This window comes from Amblyomma americanum, chromosome 5 (genome assembly GCF_052857255.1).
Source record: "Amblyomma americanum isolate KBUSLIRL-KWMA chromosome 5, ASM5285725v1, whole genome shotgun sequence".
In the NCBI taxonomy this organism is placed as follows: Eukaryota; Metazoa; Arthropoda; class Arachnida; order Ixodida; family Ixodidae; genus Amblyomma; species Amblyomma americanum.
Window position 1 is genome coordinate 135034884 of NC_135501.1, and position 22244 is coordinate 135057127.

The window sequence follows — 22244 nt, forward strand, 5'->3', positions numbered from 1 at the left end:
GAAGAAGTGAAGAATCAGCAACTTTTTTGTTCTTAAACATGGTGCAATGATAGGACAAGAACGCTTTAGATAATAGATTATCTGATCAGGCAGATTATTTCGGCAGGCAGGCAGGATTGTCTCGAAGATGAGATGGGAACATGTAACTGAACATTTATCTGGCATATTCTGATTTATTAATTCATTATTAATTTGTTTCACATTCATATGTAATCCATTTTAATCATTTTGCGTTCAATTAAACGGAGCGCCCAGTTTAGATAAGCGTAAGCTACCGTTGGCCTAAATCGGCTTTGCGAGTGGGCGATTCAGCTTCTAAAATATTACAAAAATGCAAATTACGACGTCGGCAGTAGCAGTTGAAACCTTTCTTCGATGCATTGCAATAAAAGGCGCCCATACGGTATCTGTGACACAACATGACGTCATGAGTCATCCGGCATCTCTACGGAGCGGATATTTGAGCAAAGAACAGCTACCGCGTAAATATAATACGCACCCACGCGTTAATAACGCGAAGGTAGATCCTGTAGCGAATGGGCGTTTTTGATTGGTTTTCTTGGTGACGCAAATACGTCGTGTTTGACATGCATGGGCTTGTTGTGGACAGAAACGTAACCGCGCTGCCTCAATTACAAGCACATAGGCCACTTACCTTCTTATCTTATTAAGAACGACGTCATAAGTGTCATGGTCATGAACAGCTCTGTTACGTCCATTGCTAAATAAAGGCATCTCCCATTAATTCCAGCAAATTTCCTAACTTCCTCTCCACACCTGACTCTGCCGTCTACTGCTACCCTTGCCTGTTTTTCTAATGCAGTCTGTTGTCCGAAGAGACCTTCCGTTTGTTGCCTATTTTAGGCACATATCCCACTTTCGCCTTGATTACATGTCTGCTTAATTTGACATAGAGCGAAAATAACTGCTTACATAAACGAGGGCATAATACCACTCAGTAACTCATCTAGCTCTCTGATATAGCATCCTGTTCGGTTGTTTACTCATCGCACACTGCACAAATAAAAAAGTAAATAAGACGGACATATGTGCTAATCATTTACAAACCAGTGCCATGCTACACCTACTCGACAAATAATGCACAGCCACGTTTGCATTAGAACCAAGGCCGGTAGTACCACTTCCACTATTTCCTTCTTTCAAAGCAAGCGTCACCGCCACGCATGCCCTTTTCTATTCACTGAAGAGTTTGGAGAAGTGGCGGTGTAAGCCCCCGTTCAATTATTGAACAAGTGGGTGAGTGAATCGGGTGATAAATAAACAAACTTCCGGGGAGCTTTTTTTCGCCTCCACTATACCGGTGGGCGTTTGTAATAGCACGGCCGCGGCGCCAGCACCTCCGGCTCCACTTCCTAGCGCGAAAGAACGGAGGAAAGGGGAGCAAGGCACAGCGGGTGAGTGAGCGGACCCGGCAGAGGCGGCGGCCGCAAGCGCGCACATTGTGTCCCCGCGACGGGGCTTCCCGTTATAGCCCCAGAAGACCTCGGTCGCGGCGACGGCGGCGACCCGAAAATAAAACAAATTAAGGTGGGCCTCCTTGCCGCCTCTTATAACGCCGAGCGTGTGTCTGTGAGTGTGCGCGGGCAAGAGCAGAAAGCGCCCGGACAACCAGGCCGCCGGCAGTTGCGGGGACACACCACCAAGCAAGCTGAGAAGCCGAGCACGCAGCCCTACGACCTCTTCTTCCTTCCTGCATAGACTCTTATTCGCGCTGTCTTTGTCTGCACAAGTTGTACATTCGCCTGAGACACGCGGTAGTGACGCAGTAGGGACGCGTGGAGACGCGGTGGACAGGAGGGGAAGACGCGATGGAGACGCAATGTAGGTGCGTTGCCGACATGGTTCCGGAGCCCTTGGGGAACCGAAACAGAGGAACTGAACTCTATACGGCAACGTGCTTTGCGGAAATCGGGTCGAATTTCATGCACACAGAGGACGCTCAATATGTGACTGCAAGTACATGAATGGTGAAGTCGTGGGCTGGTTGGTAAAGAATGTGGCAGCCAAGAAAACAAACAACATGGAAAAGCCGCAAGGCAGACTCGTGCCGTATATCCTTCCCTCGTGGTTGTTCATCTGTTGGCTGCCATTTTTTTTCTATATGCACCACCTAGCTGAGAAACAGATTCTCCGGCTGGTTGGTATTTGGAGAACGTTGTAAGAATTCCGCTCAGATGCTATGGGTAAGCCATTACACCGCTTATTTAATGCTTTCCAATTCATTCTTTTTCCTTTTCAGTTCTACTCGAAACCTACTTAACTTAGTGGCTACTAGCTCGTATAATTTTAGTTTCACATTTTATATCCTGAGCACCCCGCACGCCCGTTTTAGTTTGATTTCATAACGCCTGTTTGATTTCGTAACTCCTGATTCTTTTGACGCCAACAACAAAAGCGCAGAGGTGCCCTTTCTAGGCCTTTGTCCCGGAGTGCAGTGAACAGAATTTTCTTCAGCCTTTGACCGACCTTAACCATACCAGCGGATTACTGCAATCGCAGATGGCGAAACAGCATGAAACACGAGACCAGACACGGTAAGAGCGAAGAACACATATGAGCGGACTTGCGCAGTGTATTAGAGTGGGAACACCTTCAGTGCAGCCGCTGTTACCAGATGGTTATCGCTATCACGTCTTCTGCAAACATGTAAAACAACAGACGCGCGAAAAGAGAAATGAACAGGCTGCTAACTGCCACCAATAAGGGCACAGCTCCTGCATACTGCAAAAGGGAGAAGAGGCCCAGCGAATACGGAAACACACTCCCTAGTCCCTATGAGTGCAGTAGCTCCCAGGTCCACCGACTACATTCGCAGATTGCTCACTATCTGTGCTATCCCCCAAGTCCCTCGTGGCCGAGGTCCATCTCAGCAAAGACGGTAGCCAGGTGATGTGCAGACTGCGTTAACAGTCTGAAGGCCACTTGTTTTGCGTTTCGGCTGTATGGTGGGGCGATTGAGACAATCCATCTGCTATAAATCTGTTTGGGGTGAGACCACTCGCCCTCACCTTTCAAGGCCTTTTGGCTCTTTAGTTGTGTCGTACGTAACTGCTGGCATCTGCGGTTCTAAAAGAAAAACGAGTGCCCTGGAGACTCTCGACCTGGTTTGGGCTAACCTGCCAGGTTACCCCTAACCAGGTCGAAAAAATGGCGTGATAAACAAAAACGCCACGCGCACATATATCAAAGATGGGAGTATCGTTAGATGCACCAGACATATGCCCCCGAGAAACCTTAAAAGGGCCTTCGTCGCACTGTCACTGACACTGTCGAAGTGTCAGGCGCGCTGCTGACATTGGCCGGCATGTGTAATTTCATAGCTACGCAAGACGTGTACAGGGTGCGCCACTACACTGAGAACGCGCCTAAATCTGTTATGTGTGCTGCATTTTGGCTTGATGTACTATGCGACTCGCACTTCATGTACACTGACGAATGGGGTTGGCTACGTGGCATTTAACATCGGCACTTTGTACCTGGTATTTTTGTAAGCGATAATGCAGCTAGTGATAAATATTGTGTGGCGAGAGTGCGGTTGTACTGTGTTGAACGTAACGGAACGTCGTGCACAGCACCGCAGTAGCGAGTTCTCACGGCGGAGGTTAGTGCAATGCTGTGTAATACTTAACGCCCTGCATTACACTACGATGCAAAGCAGCTCACGATAAACGGCGTGTACTGAGGTACGCATTACCGAAGTTGGGAGATAACAAAAAAATGTGGTCAATTTTTCTGTTTGGCCTATACCAAAAACCCGCCGCGGTGGCTCAGTGGTTAGGGCGCTCGACTACTGATCCGGAGTTCCCGGGTTCGAGCCCGACCGCGGTGGCTGCGTTTTTATGGAGGAAAAACGCTAAAGCGCCCGTGTGCTGTGCGATGTCAGTGCACGTTAAAGATCCCCAGGTGGTCGAAATTATTCCGGAGCCCTCCACTACGGCACCTCTTCTTCCTTTCTTTTCATTTCCTCCTTTATCCCATCCCTTAGGGCGCGGTTCAGGTGTCCAACGATATATGAGACAGATACTGCGCCATTTCCTTTCCCCAAAAACCAATTATTATTATTATACCACAACTTAATTTGTGGAGGACGTTCTTCTGGAGTAAAAAAAAAAAGCTGTTATAGCGGTGAGTGGTACTTTGGTAAAAATATACTTTTATGTTCAGTACAGTGCAGTACAGAAACTCGTTGCGGGATACCTCGTTGCATGTAATCTTGAGAAATTCATTACAGCCTCGGAAGTTCAAAGAACTCAAAGATTATAGATAGCGTTGAGTGCCATAGTGCACGGAAATAGTGCGTGCACGGGTGCAACGCAACGAATACCAGAATCGCACTGTATCTACTCCTGCCGATTCGGGCAGTACACAGAAGTGGGCTGTCAGTTATGAAGACTCACATGCCTAAATTCTTTTTCACTGTAGCGGGACGCAGTAGTAGCAGTGTTGGTTTATTATTGCAAAAATACAAAAAAAAACAGAAGGAAACGATGTTCCCGGTTGCGGCATTTGCTATCGAATATGTTCAGCACCCCAGCTGCGGCCACCGGAAATAAAGCGACATCGAGAAAATAGCAAGAAGTGCAGAGGGGAACTCTAGAGAAGAACGAGCGGAAGAGGTTTATAAACTATTTGCGATACTCACAAAGACGTAAAAAAAGCAGTTTGCACCGTTCGCGAGCGAGTGAGCGTGACAACGTCTCAAACACGTTTGTGAGCACTACAAATGGGGCGACTGTCTGCACCCCGTTAACATTTAACTGGATATCAGGATATTACAGACTACAACCAAGCAGGCTGAATTCATGGTGCTTAATAATCTGATGTATAAGATTATTAGGCATTATTGCTGCGCAATAATTAGTACTCAGTAAACTCGTGTGAAAATTCGGATTTTACGGGACCGGCGAAAATGTCGTGATTAAGCGAATGTCACATTAACGGGATCCAAAAAAAAAAATACGAAGCAAAGTGCGTCGCATCCACGTATACGTTGATTCCTTGAAAAAAAAATCTGTAATCGTTGCTTGCTTCGTGAAAGAAATGTGCGACAATGACATGTCGTTTTGAGTTTTTCCAAATAACGTTTAGCACGCACAATGTCTGATGAACCAACATGTATGTCCTCTACGACACTCAAGGCATCAGCAGGCGCCCGCCACCCTCACACTCTACGTAAGTACATGCACGTGACGCAATGTAAAACGATTAGAGGCTGCGCGATGGCAGGAAGAATGCTGGCAGCACGGACCGACACAGGCAGGCAATAAAGACTAAGGAGAAAATGAAGGAGCGCTGCAAAAAACAAAAACAAAAAATGTACGCCTGCCGTCCTATCTTCTCAGCAAGAAAATCGCGTGGGAGTAACTACGGCGCTCTTGTATTTGGTTGGACACAAACGTCATTCGTGCTGTGGTGGCAAAACTTCTCAGTCGCAGTCACCATCAACATCACCCCCAATCCGGCGCTCTGTGCACATGTGGGCGCCGCCACTGTTCGAATAGCCTCAGACGCGGCCTAATTAACCCAAATTAAAGATACTTTCACTCCTTGGAAATTTAAATACGTTTTAAGGGGCCGAATGGCGTCACAGAATTATCCATGTTTAAGAATTAACTGGAGTCTAGTTAGAACCCCGGGTGATCGAAATTTCCGGAGACCTTCACTACGACGACCCTCATAGCCTGAGTCGCTTTGGTAAGTTACACCTCCAGTAACCAAACCAAAGAAATTTTACTATATATTATATAGAAGTTGGTATTCTTCTACTTTCTAATGAATTATGCAAAGGTACAATTTCTAATCATACGACGAATCAAACATTTTGATATGATTCCCTTGTTTTGAAGGACTGTTCGTTTCCTTCACACACACTCTATGAAGTCGCCTACGCGGCTATATATATATATATATATATATATATATATATATATATATATATATATATATATATATATATATATATATATATATATATATATATATATATATCAACATGAAGAGAGCCGACAGTCACCGATACCAAGGTGCATAGGGGGATGGTTTTTATTTTTTTTTCATGTGTAGCGCCAATCAGTGGGTTTCGCACCTTGGTTTCGGTGACTGTTGGCTCCCTTCATATGTTTGTCAAAAACGAGCCCCTCATTTCCTTAACCTTGTCTGCTATATATATAGTGTAATCTTGCTTGGGCTCGGTTAGCGATATACACAAAAACAATGGTTAAGGCGTGAGAAGAGGCAGTTGACGACGTGAACGGCCTTGGTCAGAAAAAAAACGAAGGTTATATATAGGGCTATCTATAATGTTAATATATATCCCTACTAAAACGTATCATGTAACGAGTTTTATATGTTTTATAGTTTTATAGTTTCCTATGTTTTATATGGCTCATATGAAAACCATACGCAGCGTACGGGGTCGATATTGATTATAGGCCCAACGCACGTGTAAACATGCAGACTTCGTATGAACCCTTGCACACCATATGGAAATCGTATGGAAAGTCGACAGAAGGGATATGGCAGCCGCATGGAGTGCATATTTGGAGCATATGGATTTCCATATATTTCTGCACATCCGAGTGGCTATGCACTCCCATAATCTCATATGCGTTGCTGATTTGAAACGTTTCAGTAGGGAAGGCAGCACACATGCGCCTCTCCCACTGGTTCCTAATCAGCCTTGCCCTTCGTCACCTTCGTCCTTGCAATTTACGGAAACTTCGTAATCTCATTTTCCCGCCTGACAAACTACCTTCGCCGGCTATCCTTCCCATTCCCTTACATTCCACTGTTGCGGCATTATATCACCTGCTATTGATCTTCACAATACACGCGCTGCCTCGTACTCAATTCTCAGGATTTCACCTAGGATATATTCCAACTGCAACAAAATTTTGCTGTCGCTGGAATGCCTCTTAATACCCTGGGTATATCATGAAACTAATAGCGACAAATTTCCGCGCTTGTTATAAAACTAGCTCTGGTGTTACAAGCGTTTAAAAAGGTCCGTAGAAGAAAACGCGCACACCTGGCGGCGTGTTCCGAAGTTAGGAAAGTTACCGGATATGACGTAATTACGGCAGACCGTGAGCTCACCTCAAGCTGGGCTTACCGGAAATGAAAAAAATGCGGACGATGTGGAGTGAAAGGTAGGAATCTAAAATGCTGCGGGACAGTACCAGGTTTCGTAACATGCTAAAGGTTTTTTTTTTTTGCAATGCTTTACATTTTGTAGCGATAGCTACATTACGGTAGCATTTCGATCCTTCAGCGTGGTTGGTCACGTGGTGCGGAGCAGCTGCCGGCGGCCCGGCGCCGTGGCTGATCACGTGGTTGGTCACGTGACCAAGTTCCACTCGGCCAGATGTAGCTATGGTGTCACTGCAGGTTTAACCAGAGCTAAACCACCGCCATTTTTTTTTAGGATGGACGAGCGCACACTTCGCACACGCTTCCGAATTACGGTAAGCAGCGAACGTTGTGCAGCACACGTTGCGATCAGTTTTTTTTAAGGCAGTGCTCTGGTGCGTTCTTGCCTGGTTTGGTAAGAATGAATCGAAAACCCGCGTCGACTGTGGCGATTGAGGCGGAAAAAACAGTTCTCGCAAAATTTGTACTACCAGCGCCAACTCTCGTGGATGACCGAAGGACGAAAGCAGTCGACGAGAAATTAAAATGTCGCGCACTTGCCAGCGCTCGTTCCCATTCAAGGTGGAAGAATTCGTCCACCGTGTTCCCAATGCCTTATATCTATTCGATCGGTGCTCGAGTAACTCATAGTAGACGCGTTCCCATGTATTGGCTACGCTTTCTGCGGGAAGCAACAAGCCGCCGAAGAGCTACAACCATGGGGCTGAGTGGCTGTTCGCGTTTGCACGGCATTACCGGTGCTTGGTTATGGCCGGCCTTTTTTTTTCTTAGTTTCGGAATCGAAATAGGCTGAGTGTGGAAGTTATTCCTGACGCACTGTTCTATTGGGAACGCCATGTCATGTCTTTAGGACGCTCTCTTGACATACAACTAGGAAAAAGTTATTTTATGGGACTCAAAATTTTCGTCCCAGTTGACCTTTAAGTCGTTTCTGTTCTCTAGACCACTTTGCGCTTTGTCTGTCTTTTAACGTTACCCCTGTCACTTTGGTTTAGGCTCCCCGTTCCGATGTCCTCAGCCTAATTTCGACCTATTTCTTTAGTCACCAAGTTCGCTTCCCACAGCTGAGTACAGGAAGGACGGAACGATGCATGCATTTACATCTAATACACATCGACAGAACACTCTGTGAATCGCAGCCCCGCAGATATTGTACTAGCAGAGCCTTTAGAACTTTTTACATGCGTTTATAATAACGCAGCGCAGTGTACTTCCAAATCATTGCCTAATGATGGACGCTATAGTTTCCGTTTCGTAATTGTATATATGGTGGTTCAAAGAAACGTAAAAGTAAAAATTCAATCATTCGATAAGTGTCGGCAGTACCACGATGCGGTTTTTGGAAACTGCAGAGAAATGCGTGGAATTTTTTTGCATTTTTAATGAAGCGCTTTATAGTCAGTTTCATCACGAGCTGCTGACGCAAATGAAGCGCCGCCTCTCAATGAAAAAAGTGATAACTGTTGCAGCAGAACTTTTCGTTACGAGAAAAAGATTGTCATATTTTACTGAATATGTCTGCAATAACCACATCGTGCTACTGAGTGCACGTTTTGTATGACCGAAATGTTACTTGTTTTCCTGGTGCCAATGCTTACAAAAAGGCAGCCTCATATAAAACCTTAATGCAAGTATTAATATATGTGTGTGAAATACGAGGTTTGGTCTAATTTAGATCTTCGGCAATTTCATCGCATTGAAATATTGCTTCTTTGATCGGATTTGATGAAATGATGAAATTTCAGTGCTATACTTACCTTCAGAAGTAGTATGGACCTACTCAACCAGGCAATCTCCTCTTATCACCCCCTATATATAACGTGACGCAACAAAAATAACGGCAGTACAAGGGGATCTAGTGTCCGTTTCACGCCGAAAATTGACACCAGGCAGCGTAATTTACCCCTCACTCGTACAGTGGAGCCCTTAAGGTTTCCCTGCAGATTAAAGGGTCTTGAAAGTTGAGGTCGATCGGTCTTCTTACACTACAGACATTTAGAGCTTTCGGGGGTTGCTTATGCACACGGCTATACGAATGAGAAGCAAACCATGCATCCTGGTTGCTTTTGGCAAAGAATGTAAACTCTAACGCGATTTGGAGGTGATCACTTCAGGCTTAAACTACCCACTCTAAACTGATCTAACACAGCTTCTTTTTGCAAGAACACTGCAAAGAGTAAACGAGCTCAGCTAGCTGAAGCATTCCTCTACCAAGCACCGTCATGTCTGTAGCGGACTAAGTGACCGTTACGCAAAGAAATATTTCTTGGTCCGTTTCACCCGGAACGAATGTGATAACCTTCAAATCGCTCTGGACTGTACGTCGTAACGTCGCAAGGAGCCCGCTGGTATATGGCCAATGCGACGCGACAGCGTGTGCCGACTTCATAATTCCTGGCGTTACAACTCGACGCGCAACTACTGCGAGATTCCTTCTTTCTTCGCTACAGCCGACAGCACCGCATCCAGTGCAATCCCAAGCGCAGTGTAATTGGCATACACTTGAGGGCAACGCCTCCGGCACCACGCATCCATCTTGTTAAAGCGGCTGATTCGTCTCCTTAACGTTATTACAGAAAGTACACGGGCGGTTTTCAGGAGCAAACCATTACTTCGTTATGATTCCAGCTAACTAGACTAAGTTCATTGTCACACAAACCGTGTTGTTCCCTTGCCACCTACTCCGCTGCCGCAGGGAATGTAGCTGACTTACTGCTGAATGAATTGTGCAACCTTCCCGATCCTGTATAACTCCTGTTACCGGAAGTCTTTGTCTGGTTAGTAAAGTCATGTAGTCGTTTTATCGCATCTTCGAGTCACCGTCTACTAGTGCAAGGCAGTTAATTTAACTCGACGCAAACCAAACAGCTCAACAATGAAAACTTGCAGCGGACACGCTTCAGAAAATATTTCTCAGCATGATATGAACAAAACTACAATCACCTCGACTGCTCCGAGTTCGGAGGAAGCAACGGTATTTCACAAATATTTTAACACGTGAACAGAAAAAGCATCTATCATTGTCAAGCTGAAAAGGCCCATTAAAGCTCCAAAACATGCAGACTGGCCGCTTTCATGCATCTTCCATCAGGCTCCCCATCATCACCATTCGCGCCTAGCTACAATAATAATTATGCGGGGCGAAAGCGCCTCCCTCTAGCCTGCGTCAACCAAGACGAAGCAGCCTGTTTTGCTTATCTGATATCTAATTCCCGAATCCGAATTTCGGATCTCAGCCACACCACTTTCTAATCAGATTTCTTCACCTGACTCTCCGCTGCGGCCTTCTAAGCTTGCCTTCCCATCCAATCCAATACCGTGGTTCTCCTGTAACCATCACATCTTTTCTCAGCATTTAATGTGCTCAAGCCTATTGTTAGAACGAAAGCTCTACATCGCGGCCTAAGCTGTGAAAGCCGTTCCCCCGCTGAATCCCGACATTAAATAAGTAAATAAATGAAATACGCATTACAGCCACCGGCTTTCGAACATGTGGCGGCACAAAAAGATCAACTTTCGATAGCCAGTGCACGACATCACCATGCTATCGCCATTGCCGATCACACCTCGTGTTAAACTACAACACACACTGTCGCTGTGCATTGCACGTTGTTGTCTCCATCAAGTAATGATACTATACCAGACTAATATCGTCACCATGCAGACATGCCATCGACCCAGCGAAGCAAAACCATGAGCCAATCAGATGATGATGATGTTGGATTTTTATGGCGCATGGGCATCTGTGGCCACACAGCGCCATGTCACAAGGTATTGTTCTTCTGCTCAAGGAGGGGTCAACAACCCATTTCCCGAGCATTTAACCCTAATAAAGGAAAACACGAGACCAGGGGAAACCTCGTATCCACTGTATCACCGGCGCGTATACCCAACGGCACTGGGGATCGAACCCCGCACCTCCCGCATGCGAGGCGGATGCTCAGACCACCAGGCTACCACTGCGGTCTTGAGCCAACCAGGCTAAACACATGCTTTCGCATGTTTATTCGGCCCAGCTACGTAAAAACTCTGCAACTTTATTTTTGCCTTAATTTCCTTTAAGCTAACATCGACATGCACCAATTTTCTAATCTACTGTGTTTTCTTCCTGTCTTTTAACGTTCCTCCATCGCATTTAATTTCCTACATCGCTGCGGTGAACTTAATATGCTTTCAAGTATTTCCGTTATGTTCCAAGTTTCGGCACCACAAGACGATCATTGACAGGCTGCAGCTGCATTACACTCTTTTTTTTTTTTGCAGCTACAATACAAGACAATCCGACTGCGGATAGCCGGACACTGTTTCTACAACGTTCGCGCCAGTCATCATTTACTCAAAGGCCACTTGCCCAATTATTCATTTTCGTGACGTCGCCCGTCTTACGCACACTTTTGCGTCATTACGGAGCGGCAGTACTCTCACGTCGGCTTTTTCGCTTTTCTCATCTTTCTTGAGCGGCTGATCACAGACGGGCGAGCTTCCACGTTGGTTTCTGCGCGCAAACTATGGGAATAAGGTCATGAGTTTGCTCCTTATATTTTGCTCCAGCTGCTGTACTCTGTTTTACACGACCAAGTTTCCACACCACCGCACTGCGTTGAACGTTAACTAACCCTAGCGGCCATACTCTGCAGATGGTATGGATATTCAGTTGTTTTTTCCTTTATCCCACTCATTCTTCGGTGCTGGCTGGTGTTCGTGTTCCTAGCCTAAGCTGGTTGGTCGTTTTATATTCGTATGCCAGAGCCAGCTTTTTTGGGTACCAAAAAAAAAAGGGGGGGGGGGCAGAGGCAAGTGGGTTTTACCGCTAATGGCGGGATTTCGTGTCTTCACTCATCAACGAGCCCCTGAAGGGGGTAGTTTAAACGGCCTTTTCCCAACGAAAAATCGTCCACCAGGCCGGGGGAAATCTTGTACCCATTAGAAAACCGGTGGGTACCCGACGGCACTGGGAATCGAACCCAGCACCTCCCGAACGCGAGGAAGATGCCCTACCACGAGGCCGCCGCACCAGCCCACCCTTGATTAGAGAGTTTTCGCCAAAAAAAATATATATTAGTGAATATAGAGCCGCTGTATGTGCATTCTGTCGTCTAGTGCAGGGTCATTTTTTTGCAATCTTCAGGATTGGCTCCTTTATCAAATCAGCCCTGGTCTCTGTCCTACGTACTTATGCACCCGCGGGAGCGCGCCTTATAGTATTTCTTTCCTTTATTTGATGCGCGATGTCAATGATAGGAAGAAAAAAGCACATAAAATCAAGCGCAGTGGTCCCAACGTTGACGGAATAAGCTAAGCTCAAGAATGAAGTGCTTCAGAAATGGCAATGACCGAGAAACCGGGAGGTTCTCGGATTCGAGCGCGGAAAAGATATCGTTAACCTCAAAAAAAGAGAGAGAGAGAGAGAAGGCTCAAAGAATCAACTTCGCTTAGATGGCTCTTGCAATCGGTCGTCTAAGAAAAAGGGGGAACACACAAAATAAAGTGGCAGTCCGTAGTAGCATCTTCACAGAGGAAAACTTCGAATCGCCCATGTTTGCAGTTATAGTGTTTGGATGAAAGAGGCTTTCAACGGGACTGAGAACAGCTCCATGCTAAGATGCTCAGCTTGGAGAGAGAAAATAATTTTTTCACTTATCCCGGCTGTTTTAAAGACTAAACTGCGAAGCCATTAGTGCGGCGACCTTCTTTATCGAACGGACGCGATCTGCGGAAAAGCTACTTCGTATCATCCCCGAAATGATTTTTGGGGAAAAAGCTGCCACAAAGACTTGAATTCCGAAAAGATGTCGAGAAATCATTCTATTTCGGTCCAGCCCTGAAGAGGAGAAAAAATATCTTCCATTCGGACCTTATCTTTAAGTTTACAAAGTAGTCACCCAGATGGAAGACGAAAGATTTTTGTTAAATACTTTTGCAGGTTTTACTTTTTACCTAAGTTTTGCACAGAAAGTCCTGAGCAAACCTTGATGTTCCCCTTGCTATGCGGCCACATTGCAGTGGTGTGCGTGTACAGTCACAGACATAAATACTTAATTACCAGAAACACAGAAGGCACACGTATCCGCCGCATGCAAGGGGTAAAAGACCGCAAGAAGTGAGAACAGCTGATTGCGGGAGACCACATCCATTCATATCAAGTGCGCGTCTCTGAAAGAGGGGAGAAAAAAAAACTGCACCGGAGATAAATACGGAAATGTCATTAGCAATCGGCACGTCCCGATTAAGCGTGTGACTCGAGCCGAAGTAATGTTTCCTGCACTGTCTGCTTCTGGCCCAGGGCATCGCCTTTCGGCAGTGTATGTGATTCCCTATTGAAATAAATAAGACCGGCCAAGCATTGCTCGGTGCATGGTCTCGACGAAAACGCGCATCGTAATTAAGGAGTTCGTTTAAACGCATTTGGAATTAGAAAATTTGAACTCATAGAACGTCAGATACTTTAGCGCTTACAAAACACGTACGCACGTGAATGAAAAGGATGGACGCGGGACTGGCGCTACTACATCTCTTTTAGTACGCGTGATTTGTTAGCGCTAAAAATGCTGTCTGAATCTGAAAACCATCTAGCCCATCTGGAAGTTATTTTAAATCATAAAACGTCCAGTAGATACTCTACAGGGTGTTTAAGAGTAAATGACACGCCGCTGACAATTTCCTTGCTATCGCAGTGGTTGATATACATGAAGTGAGTTCCATCAGTGAACTTCACTCAAGATCACTGGAAGTCCGTGAAGATAAAGGTGGTCTTAATTGCGAAGTTCTCACTGTTCAAACGTTCCCGAAATAATCCGCTTGAAGTTTGGAGGAAATTTATTCGTCCCAAAGCACTCACGATGTAGAATGTAAGTTTCATCATCACACTGCATGAATATCTCATGATCGTGCAAGAAGGCGCTTACAGAAATGTACCAAGATTTGGGACAGATGCGAAGCTTCGTAGAAGATACGACGGGCTGTATGCAAATTCGAAGAATCTCCCTTGGTCGCGTGCCTAAGTGCATGTCCGAATAAGTGGGGTGTGGCGCCCTTTGTGTTCTTTCAAAAAATATATTGGCACCACGCCCAGAAATCAGATGAAAAGATTGTTCGACATCCAGATAAGTGCGCTAAGAGATAAATGATCGGGAAAAGGAATAGCTAAATTCCTTGCAGTTTAGTTTGCATACATGCCATATCTGTCACTGCATGAGATAAATAAAATTAAAGAAAAGCAGCGGTCAGAACAGCCTTGGCTAACAATTACATCACGATAAAAAATTTGGCTTCTAGTTCTGCAAAGAAGGGTTTGAATCTCTAACCACGTGTTTTCGCTTCCAGATTTAGAATAAGGAAGGTGCCAAGCATTTATCTAGACAAATAATATGTATTCGTATTAGTTGCCCAGGGCATGTAATCATCCATTGGCTCCGACCGACGGTAGGACGTTTTCGCCGGCGTCTAGAAGGTTTATGTCTTCCGAATGACCTTCGCGCAGCGGTCGTTGACGGTGGTCGCTAAGGTATGAACACACATGCCAGATGTCTTTTTTTTTCCTCTTGTTGGCAAGTGTCGAAATAACTGATGTGAAGAAGTCATGCTCGATTCTTGCACAAGCGTTTTCCGAGTTCGATCATCGGTAGTAGGAAAGTTACCCACTATAGGGTACGTTATTCGGTATCCTTGAAAAGCCAATCCACGCCGGTCAAACAGGCAATGAAAGAAAAAAGTTTGCAAGCTTACCTTCAATTTTTGCAGCACCGTCGACGCAGTCACCACTGACAGATGTTCCGTTTATCCAGACCCACTCCGCAATCACAAGCACAAATTAGATGTAAAGGGACTAAAAAAAAAAAAACTTCGTTTGACAAGGCAATTGCCCACTAGCCTTGGCGCACAGTTCAAAGCGTCGCAGAAACGAAGTAGTTAAAAGAACAGAAAAAGGGGAATGAAAGAGAGAACAAGAAAGCAGGTAAGACGCTGCGACGTGCCAAACGCCTATAACCGCGTCACGCAGGTTATTTGCAGACGACCAGAAAACACACCGGCGGCGAACAGGCTTTGAAGACGGCGGCGAACAGGCTTTGAAGACGGCGCCGGCGCGTCGAGCAAAACGTATGTATCTCTGTGCGCGCCTTGGAACAAACTCAGCGCCCCTAACCACTGGTTGCTGATGCACCTCGTCGATCAAAGTGCGCCGGGTCAAAAACGTAACTTTGTTGTATCAATGCAGCGTAGAATCAAGAATACGTAGCAGCGCACCACCTGGGCTCACTGGGTTTTCTTTATGCCTGGCTAGCGGCAGCATGTACCTTGCTGGCGTCTCCGGAGCATGTGCAGACGATACGGAGAGCTGTCGTGGTGGTGGCTACTTCGCATACGACGAAGCAGTAGCGGCAGCAGAAGTAGACGGTTCACTCATTCGTTGTCCCGCAGTTCGCACGTAGAAGCAGCAGTGAAACGCGACGATTGCTTTCTTAAGCAACTGCGGTCGTTGGGTCAGGCTTCACGTTCGTCGAAGCGCACCGAAGTGGTGTTATCACTCAACCAGCTTCGACAAATCGACGCGCACCGTTAAATCTCGCCGATTAGTGTGAGGCGACGAAATGTAGCAGGGAAAAATGGCATCTGTGTTATCCGAGTCGTGTGGGGGTTGTTTGTGGACGATCCCGCACTTGTTATACCGCAGCTGCTTCTGGGCACGGCTGCTTGCTTCCGATTACGCACAGTTTAAGCGGAAACGCAGTAGCAGACGAACGTCGTGCAACCCCGGCGCGGGGGTCAGTATAGCAAAGAAGAAAAAAAGCGGAAATGAGACAAAACGGAAGCGCACACGCACGCACTCACGTCGCACAGCAGCAGAAACGCACACCTCGCTGGCGGCGCCTTCGGCGCGGCAGACGCGGCAGAGACCCCGAGGCTGGCTACGCTGCTCCGCTCGAAGCGCTCGCCCGCCGCTCAAGCCGCGGCTCAAGAGCGGTGCTTGCCGGGATGCAAACCCTCTGCCGCCGCCGCCGCTGGCGCCCTACCCTGCAACCTTTGCGCGTTTCAAGCACAACCACAAAAGCAAGCAAAAATGAGCGCACGCAAGCGCTCGCGACGCTAGCGCCCCGATGCGCCTATCGCCGGAAGGCGCCCCGGCGGCGGCCGCTGCGCGTCGTCTGCTATAAAATGATCTGGGGGCGTTGTCTGCTTCCGGCGCTCCGAGCAGCAGACGACGACGTGTCCGTGTGCGCGCGTCGTCTGCTAGGGGCGCACACGAAGATCGGCTGCCGAGCAGTCCCCCAAAGCTCTTTTACCGCTTCAGCGGAAGCCAGGGGAGAAAAACGGAGCCATCTAAAGACGAGACGAGAGAAGGCGGCTACGCATTAAGAGCACTCGAAGGGCATCCTATTTCGGGAGTCGCGAGTATTCGTGAGTAAGGTACTCTTCCAAAAACAACAAAAAAAGGAGGCGTTTAAGTTCATTTATGTATCTTTCGCTACCGGTCATGGCCGTCGCCTCCGCCGCCCTCCCCCTCGCTCCCGAGCTTCGCGAGAGCGTCTGTCCTTACGAGCGAAGACTGTAAAAACAACTGGCTGAGTGAGGGAATGCCGGTGCAAAGTGAAGCGACGTTTACTATAAGAGAGAAAGAGCGAAGAAAAGGCGGGAAAACGCGGAGCTGGAGGGGAGTGCGTCGGGAACATGTGTTCTCAACGGGCACAGCTGTTGCTTGCTTGCGATTCGGCCCTGCTCCATCCTGAGTGAGCTCGCAACAGCAGCCGCAGCGCGATCAGCTCCTTCTGCCTCGCTTTGCCTTTTCTGTTTCTTTTTGTTTGTCTCGCTGTTCCCGCTTCCGACCGGTGACATCTGGACGAGTCAAGAAGAGGCGCTATACGCTTGCGATCGTCTCGTCTATCTTCGCCGCAGCTCCTTATGGCGAGGAACTCAGAGGATGAGTGGGCGATGCTCGAGTGTAAAACAACGCAAGCTTTGTGTGTTGCATCAAGGTAAGGAAATCAGCCAGCTGCTGGTTAACTTAAAACTAAACACGCGGCGTTGAAAACTGGAAGAGCCCGGTTTGTTCCTGGTCGGTAACAGTTGCTCGAAGAAAAAAAAGAAGTGAAATAAGGTTGATGCCTGGATTCTGCCGCATAATTCTAGTTGAGGAATGTTCACCGAGTCAAGTTCACGACCCCAGATGAAGCAAGGGCAAGCTATGAAGGCGAAATGGTGTAATTCTTAGCATGTGAGATTATTTATTTTCCAGATTATGCTTTGTGGTACAACTAGGAACACTCTGTAACGACGACAACATGGGTGCCGCATCCGCTCTTACGGATCATAGGGCTCTTTGCGGCATAACTTTCTCTTGGTAATGGTTCATTAAAATCTACAATTATTAACCGAAAGGAAAAATTGGAAAGGGTACGTCAGCTCAGTTTTAAGGGTATGACGCGGTAGCTTTAATGGGTTAACACATTAACACCTCTTTTCGGGCTAGTTGGTGCATACTTGAATTAGAGAAAACATAGCGCAAAAACATGCAACCACTAAGACAGAACAGACGAGACACAAGCGCTATACAGCGAGAGACATAGCGCTTGTGTCTCGTCTGTTCTGTCTTTGTGGTTGCATGTTTTTGCGCTAGGTTTTCTCTAACTTAATGGGTTAATGACCCAATATGTGTACAATCGGTCATTCTCTATATTTTTTTATTATTCGAGAGGTGTGCAATGAGGCATAAGTTGAGAAAGGGGGAATAAAATGTAGGAGATAGAAAGTTAGCAGAAAGAGTGAAGTCCACCTTCTCTGAGGTAGTCGAAGAGGTTGCCGGTGTAGTGACTGTTCATTGTCCACTTCTCAAAATCACACTCACGGTTCCACACCAGGCCCACCTCACTGAGGAGCCGTTTTCTAACAGGAGCTGTCGCTGGGCACGCCCACAACAAGTGCCGCACATCACAAAGGTCCAGTGCAGCGCCACAGGGAGGGCACCTGTCAGTTGCTGTGAGATCTTTTGCACGCCACCGATAACGGGCAGATGGTGTCAGAGCCGATCCTACCCGAATGCGGCGCACGGATACCTGCTCGTGCCGAGTAAGTCTACGGGGGAGAGGGTGCGAACACGGAGGAATTAGAGCGCGTGTTCGCTGGCCCAGAACTTGTGAATCGGAAACGTGGGACAGGAAGGAATCTGGGGGCAGAGGGGAAGGTGGCGAATCGTCTGATGTGTCAAGGTGCGTCACGGACGTTATGTGGGTCGTGAACATGTCCGCGAATCCAGTGTATGCGCACAGGCCATGAGTACTTTGCGCAGAGCAGATTAGTTTATCGTGTAATCTGGAATGTGCGTCGAACAGGCTCAACCTGTTTAAGGGCGGCGAAGGTGTCGGTGCAAAGATGAACTGTATTTAATGGGGCAACGAGCGGAAGGGAAGCAATGGCACTGTAAATGGCTCGAAGTTCCAGTGCCAGGGGGTGCACGTATCCGCGATATACGTCGCGCGAAGATGCGAATGGGAAGGACTATATACACATCAATAACTCCCCGCTCTGCAGTATGCCATGCATCCGTGTATAATATGCACCCTTCAGGCAGATGCGCGGCTGATACCGACGGGGAAACAGTGGGGCGATTATCAGTGAGCTGGCAATAGGACCACGGTGGAAGTGTCTTTAAACAATGAAGTTTGGCAGACTGTTTTCGAGCTCTATTTGCCACCCGTTGGCCGATGAGTTCACTGAGTGTATTAAGTTGGGCGAACTCCTCTAGCACAGGTATGAGCGTTAGACAGGGGAGATATGCAATGGCTCGCGTAACCTCACGATTGATAGCTTCAAGGGAGTTCCACTGTCCGCGGGTGAGACGTTGAAATTGTGCCTGATATATTATCCGTGACTGGAGGATAAAGCGCACAAACTGGCGAGCTGTATGAGCACGCGCGCCACCAGAGCGCACAGCTATGCGACGAATCGGGCCTAGAGTAGCGTGAGCCGATATATGGATGCCTCTCAGCCATGGTGTGCCAGTCCTACATGTATGAAGGAAAAGGCCAAGAATACGAACAGTTTCTACTTCAACAATCGGACAAATTACATTCCCGACTTGGCAACCATAGATCCCTGGCAGTCCTCGTACCCCTCCTGGCGCAGTGGTGCAGCGGTTAAGCGATGCGCCACTGCCCTGCGATGGCTGCAGGTGCTCCCAGCGCTGGGCCTTGTGCGGCCAAAGTTGCTCTTCCCGAGCGACCTCTCGCGGCCATTCATTAATTTAACTGCCACATGCCACACAGTTCGCTCACAGTCCGGTCGGCAGGCCCCGCCGCGGTGGCTCAGTGGTTAGAGCGCTCGGCTACTGAGCCGGAATACTCGGGTGCGAAACCGGCCGCGGGGGCTGCGATTCGAATGAGGCGAAGTGCAAAGGCGCGCCCGTGTGCTGTGCGATGTCAGTGTGCACGTTAAAAATCTCCAGATGGTCGAAACTATTTTGGAGACCTCCACTACGCCCCACGTCTTTCTTCTTTCAGTCCATCCTTTATCCCTTCCCTTACGGTGCGGTTCGGCTGTCCGCCGAGATACGTGACACAATTACTGCGCCACTTCGTTTCCCAAATATTAACGATAATAATAATAATTGGTTTTTGGGGAAAGAAAATGGCGTAGTATGTTTCATATATCGTTGGACCCCTGAACCGCGCCGTAAGGAAAGGGATAAAAGAGGAAGTAAAAGAAGAAAGAGGTGCCATAGTGGAGGGCTCCGGAATAGTTTCGACCACCTGGGGATCTGTAACGTGCACTGACACCGCACAGCACACGGGCGCCTTAGCGTTTCGCCTCCATTAAAACGCAGCCGCCGCAAACGGGTTCGAACCCGGGAACTCCGGATCAGTAGCCGAGCGCTCTAACCACTGAGCCACCGCGGCGGGTTATGACATTAGTCACATGCGTTCGATTCGTTTCATGTTTTTAACTGACCGGTAAGTGCCGGAGGCATCCTGGAGAATCGTCGTCACCAGTTTCAGAGCATATATCCTTCGACATAAAAAAATATGCTACTAAACAAGTAGGTAATTTTAATTTTCATTCACTTCATTTTCATTTTTTTTCATTTTCCGGTGGGAAGGTTGTGATGACGCCGCAAGGTCATGTGACCTTAGTGGCCCTCCTTCCTCCTAGGTTGCTTCTGTGCCGATTCTTCGCGGATTTTTTGCTCACGGTCAACGACGCTGACGGCGACGCCGGGTTTTCTGGGACACGAGCTCCGTAACGCTAGCAAATTAACACAGGCAAAATATATTTGTTGATCAAGAAAATTGGAGCTTATTTCTTGGATTTCTGATGCGTATAGCCGATGAAGGTGAGAGAGCGGGTGGCAGCTGGAATGATAGAAAGAAAGAATGGAAATGGGAAGGAAAGGACAAGTGAGAGAAATCTTGCGCTTTTGTAAGATATGCCTTGTGCGTTCCGCAGAGGATTCGTTAGTACGCACTGTAGTGAGTGCACGACTTCACGTCGAAGGCCGGCTAGATTGGGATAACCACGACTAATCCTACGAAGTTAGGGTCTGTTAAGTAATTACAGCTAAATACTTTGGCTACGCAACAAACCGATTTGACCAACAAACCCATCAATACACCCACCGAGTCTGGATCGTTATTTTTTCCGCTAATGAAGGCGAACACGTAGTTAGGGAACAAGCTGACACAGCCGCGATAGCTTTACTTAGTAGGCCCTGTATAACAGCTATTGGTGAAAGCACAGATATCAAAATCATATTTAGTTTTTCAACTGCAGTCATTTTATTCGCGGCTTTCCGTGCCTCTAGATAGAAACGATAAATTTAATGTAAATAAGTTTCGTGCAAACACTTTTCCTATCCTTTCAAATCAGGCAGCGAAAGCGAAATGTGATTTTTTTTTACTTCCTTCGCCTTTTCTCTTCTTTCAGCTACCTCTGTTTCCTTCTCTGTTTATTTAAGAGCAGTTTTTTTTGCAACACGTCATGTCGTAAGCAAGGGGTAGCAAAATACCGGAAAAAACCGGTTCCCATAAAAAACCTTGATGTGAATTCCACTAAGGAGGCTGCTGTGCTATTAGATGAACCGCTGCTTAGACTACCCGGAAAATTCTGGAAGGGAAAATTAATAGCGCTTTTTAGGAGGAAGTCAATGTTCTTGAACTCGTCACTCCATTTGTCACAAGAAAAAGATCTGTGTTTGAGAACATCTGCGGGGCTGTCATTCTTGTTTGAATATATTTGTGCGCGGGATCACCGCACAATAATATTTTGGGTACTGTCCTTGGACTGCTGATGTAACCTGAGCGTTTTATTCAAACAAAAAGGCAGCACACCAAAAAGCTCAAATAACCGTCGTTGGTTATGAAAGGCACCTAACCGCGCTGGTTAGAAAGATAAGCTTTTACATTTCTCTACGCCAGCTGCTTACTAATTACCAAGTCTCTTCTGTTTCCTGGCCTCCGCCACCACAGATTACGCAGCAAAAACCACCTTTTTTATACCTAGCAGCACCTTCTTAAATACAAAATAACCAGATAACCACCGAACACACAACAAGCAAGTTGCTTCTACGAAAATTATTAATGAAAATAATGATGATTTGGATTCAATGCACATGGTAACTGGCGTTCGTGGTTTCGGTCTCTTCTGTCCTTGTCTTTAGCGCTGGTTACCATGTGCATTGAATCTAAAGATCCCCAACTAGCCCAGCTGCCCGCTTTAAATGAAGATTTGGTTGGGTTTAAGTGGCGCAAGTGCAATATGGCCAAACAACACAACGGCTAACGTGTTCTGCGTGCAGACGATGTTAGTATTAGAGCTCCCGAAACAAGCATGGAACGCTTGCGCACGGAAACACAGGGAACAGACGACTGAATCACTTGGTGTTTTAAACTTACCGTGAGCCTCGCTGCTAGGAACGAAGCTTTCGGCTAGACAAAAACAGGTTTCCCATTCTTTTTTTTTTTACAGTTTTATCGAATAATGCAGGAAAAAAGTACCTGCGCGAAATTGTAGCGCGCGCAATATACATAATATTTTGGGTACTGTCCTTGGACTGCTGATGTAACCTGAGCGTTTTATTCAAACAAAAA

At 47.0% G+C, this 22244-nt stretch overlaps 1 protein-coding gene across 4 annotated transcripts in view; it reads right to left on the reverse strand.

The window, feature by feature from the left end:
* Positions 1–16211, reverse strand: part of Calx (sodium/calcium exchanger 3) — a 345062-nt gene extending 328851 nt beyond the window's left edge. For 3 of the 4 annotated variants that reach the window (XM_077665297.1, XM_077665295.1, XM_077665293.1), the window contains exon 1: positions 14896–16181. The gene's annotated coding sequence lies outside the window, so the exon portion shown is untranslated. Of the gene's footprint in view, positions 1–14895 lie in introns of all 4 variants that reach the window. The other variant, XM_077665296.1, reaches the window with a different exon arrangement.
* Between the last annotated feature and the right edge of the window lie 6033 nt (positions 16212–22244).